Source organism: Podarcis melisellensis, assembly GCF_964234715.1.
Source record: "Podarcis melisellensis genome assembly, chromosome: 1".
NCBI lineage: Eukaryota > Metazoa > Chordata > Lepidosauria > Squamata > Lacertidae > Podarcis > Podarcis melisellensis.
The window spans coordinates 29,432,947-29,436,821 of NC_138528.1; the positions used below are offsets into that span (position 1 = coordinate 29,432,947).

The 3,875-nt window shown below is 43.1% G+C and overlaps 1 long non-coding RNA gene across 1 annotated transcript; it reads right to left on the bottom strand.

The window, feature by feature from the left end:
- LOC309365294 lies at window positions 1-3,090 on the bottom strand. Its single transcript, XR_014165974.1, has 2 exons — window positions 3,016-3,090; window positions 1-203 (listed from the first exon to the last, which is right to left on the bottom strand). It is a non-coding gene; the product is annotated as an uncharacterized lncRNA (long non-coding RNA).
- Between the last annotated feature and the right edge of the window lie 785 nt (window positions 3,091-3,875).

Here is a 3,875-nt window from a genome sequence, read left to right on the forward strand (position 1 = left end):
TTCAAGATAAATGGTTTTATATTTTCACCTTCAGTCTGCATGAAGGGGGTTCAGATCTTACAGCATGGTCCAAAGCATTGCAGGCAGTTCTTCCTTCTCCCTCACCAAGATGGATCTCATCCTTTCTTCTTCCCAGAAGCTCCTTGTCCTCCCCCACAACAGTTACCCTGGCAACCTTCCAAATCTCCAATCTCTGGTCACACCTGGGCAAGAAGTTCCATTGTCTTGTTAATGACCCACAATGCCTCTCTTAACAGCCCTAGTTTGGCCAGGCTACCCAGGAACCCCTTTGCAGCTTATATTCTCCCTTCATATCACAAATAACCCCAAATCCTAGCATTTATAAATTTTAGTATTTGGGGGGGAACCCCCCCCCAAGTTCTGTAACAGTGGCCAATGGTCAGACTCCCACCACTCTCTGGGACACCTTCCACTTGCTGTTAGGTAAAGATAAAGGGACCCCTGACCGTTAGGTCCAGTCATGACCGACTCTGGGGTTGCAGCGCTCATCTCGCTTTATTGGCCGAGGGAGCCGGCGTACAGCTTCCAGGTCATGTGTCCAGCATGACTAAGCCGCTTCTGGCAAACCAGAGCAGTGCACGGAAACACCATTTATCTTCCTGCCGGAGCAGTACCTATTTATCTACTTGCACTTTGACGTGCTTTCGAACTGCTAGGTTGGCAGGAGCAGGGTCTGAGCAACGGGAGCTCACCCCGTCATGGGGATTCGAACCACCAACCTTTCAATTGGCAAGCCCTAGGCTCAGAGGCAAGCTTCGAAGACCCATCCATCTGCTTAAGCAGGCATTCCACGGCTCGTAACTTTCTTCACATTATTCTGCTTTATTATTTATTGATATTTAACTGCATCTTTTATTGATGGCTTCTCTGTTTTTGCTGATGTATTTCTATGTACGTTCAGTTTTAAGTGTTGCGTATACATTCCACACACCCTTTCCTTTTTAATGATCTTACTGTGTTTTATGTCAACTGCTGAGGGATTTTGCATATTAAGTGGCATATAAATATTATTAATCATTAATGATAATCTTACTCTCCCATAATTGGTGGATCTAAAGGAGTGCTCAGCAAAAGAAAAAAGAATAAATTGATCGTGTGGGGGGATGGGAAAATTGGGAGCCCCACAAACCTTCGGACCTCATGACATTAGGGGTGGGGGACGCAGTTATGGCCGCGGTCAATTAAGAAAACTATTTTAAATGACAGTTTGGGTTTTTTGTGGGGGAGGCTATGATTTAGCGACCGTTGTTGTAAAAGATAGTGTAGGTTGCTCTTTATACTCTGTTTAAATACTACCAGTGGAAGACAGCCCACTGCCTCCTGAGGCAGATTGTTCTACTGATGGTCAGTTCTGACTGTCAGGAAGCTTTTCCTGCTTCCTTGCAATTCCTATCTGTTGGGTCTATTTGTTCCACCCATTGGAGCAAGAGAAAAGGAAGTCTGCTTTATCTTGTGCACAACAGTCCTGCAGATAGTTGCAGACCCTGGTGGTCTCTCAGCTTGATCTTCCCTTTTCAATGCAAAACATGTCCAGCTCTATTGACTTTCCCCCAAAGGACTTGGTCTCCACACCCCTCATCATCCTGTCCCTCACCCTCTGGACACACTCCAGTTTGTCAGTGTAATTCTTAAAATGTGGTGCCCTAAACTGGACACACAGTACTTCAGAGGCAGCCTGACCAATGCAGAACAGAGTGCAAACATTTCTTTTTGGGATCTGGGCACTGTATGTGCTGAACAATTATAAGGATTCTGGGTGACAGCAGCTTGAATAGTCTAGGGACAAGTAAAAGAATGGCTGAGTAATAATTGTACTGGCCCCATGCAAGACAAGACCAGCTCTGCCCTGATCTCCCTTTCTCAATATTCACTAATTGGACCTTGACCTGCCACTTCCCTTCCCCAGAAAGGACTTGCATACCTTGCCAGACACTGCTTCCTACAATTACTGGTTAAAACATCTTCTGCATGCGCTCGATTTTCACGGAAATGACACACACTGCTTCATTGCCTGTACCCTGATTTGTGATAAAGCATTCTCCAATAAAAGAATTTTATGCCTTTTTATATGCTTGGGTTCATTGGTGGAATGGCAAATAGTTCATCAGCGCAAGGAAACATTCTTCTCCTCTCCTTCCTCCTGCACCCTCATAATCTGTTCTAGGGGTTCCCCCAACGCCCTGGAGAAAATCTGGGGACAGCGGAGGTGACACGGAGAAGAGAGAAAGCCCATTGTGCAAGCAATTCAAGTACAGTCATACCTTGAATTGAATGTGCTTCGGGTTGAGCGCGTTCGAGTTGCGCTCCGTAGCAACCCGGAAGTAACGGAGCACTTTACTTCCGGGTTTTGCCACTCGCGCATGCGCAGACGCTCAAAATGACGCCACACGCATGCACGGAAGCGGCAAAACACAACCCGCGCACGCACAGACGCACCGCCACATCTTGCATTCCATTCAGGATGCAAACAGGGCTCTGGAACGGATCCCATTCGCATCCCGAGTTTCCATTGTATATAAAAAGGCATAAAATATTGTTCTAATACAAAGACTCTGCTCCGGTTTAAGATGCTATAGAGCAAGATAAATGCTGACCTTTAAAGCCCTAAATGGTCTCAGTCCAGTAGACCTGAGGGAGTGTCTCCACCCCCATCGTTCTGCCCGGACACTGAGGTCCAGCACCGAGGGCCTTCTGGCGGTTCCCTCACTGTGAGAAGCCAAGTTACAGGGAACCAGGCAGAGGGCCTTCTTGGTAGTGGCACCTGCCCTGTGGAACACCCTCCCACCAGATGTCAAAGAGAAAAACAACTACCAGACTTTTAGAAGACATCTGAAGGCAGCCCTGTTTAGGGAAACTTCTAATGTTTAACAGACTATTGTATTTTAATATTTTGTTGAAAGCCGCCCAGAGTGGCTGGGGAAAAATATTATTATTGTTATTATTATTAAAGTTACAACATCCATAAAGTTACCTAGTCAATTCATAAGAGGAAACCTTCATCTTTGCATCCCAGTTGATAAAATGCAGCGTGCCTGCCAGCCAGCTAGGGAAAACTGAGACAATATTGTTTTGTTTTTTTAAAATAATATTTATTACTTTTAAAACTTACAAAAAAGAAGAAAAAAAAGAAAAAAGAAAAAAGAAAAGAAAAAGCAAAAGAAAGAAAATGCAATACAATACAATATATAAACAATACACAATGCAACATTAACACATTAGACTAAACAAAACAAAGCAAAAACAATTTAAAAGCATACATCATACCATTTCCTCTCACCTCCCTTTTTGTATTCCACTTCTGTTAATTGTTTGAGCAATTCCTTTCCATCTTTCTCTATTTTCTGTCATATAATTTTCTTAACTTATTTTAACCTTATTTTCCATTAATACTATAATACTTATTTGTGCTTAACTCCTTATAACATTTCTGCTAAAGCCATATAATTTCATTCCAACATTTTTCTAACACTCATTAATTTTACAGTATTTCTATAAATAAACTTTAAACTTTTTCCAATCTTCTTCCACCGTCTCTTCTCCCTGGACTCGGATTCTGCCAGTCCTTTCCGTCAATTCCATATGGTCCATTAACCTGGTGATCTTCTGTCCGAGGCTCTTAACTCTTTTCCAAGTCCCTTCTGCAGATCTTCTTCATATTTATACATGCACTTTACTTTGTCTTCTGCTGATCTTGTTCTTAATTTCCTTCCTTTGATGCTGAAGAGTAGATCTCGGGGAAGCTCCGACTTAGCAATGTTTTTATTCCTTCTCAACAGGTCAGCCAAATCCCCGTAGTTAAAACTAAAATCCAAAAGATATTTCAGGACGTGTTTCAAAATCCCTCCAAATCTGAA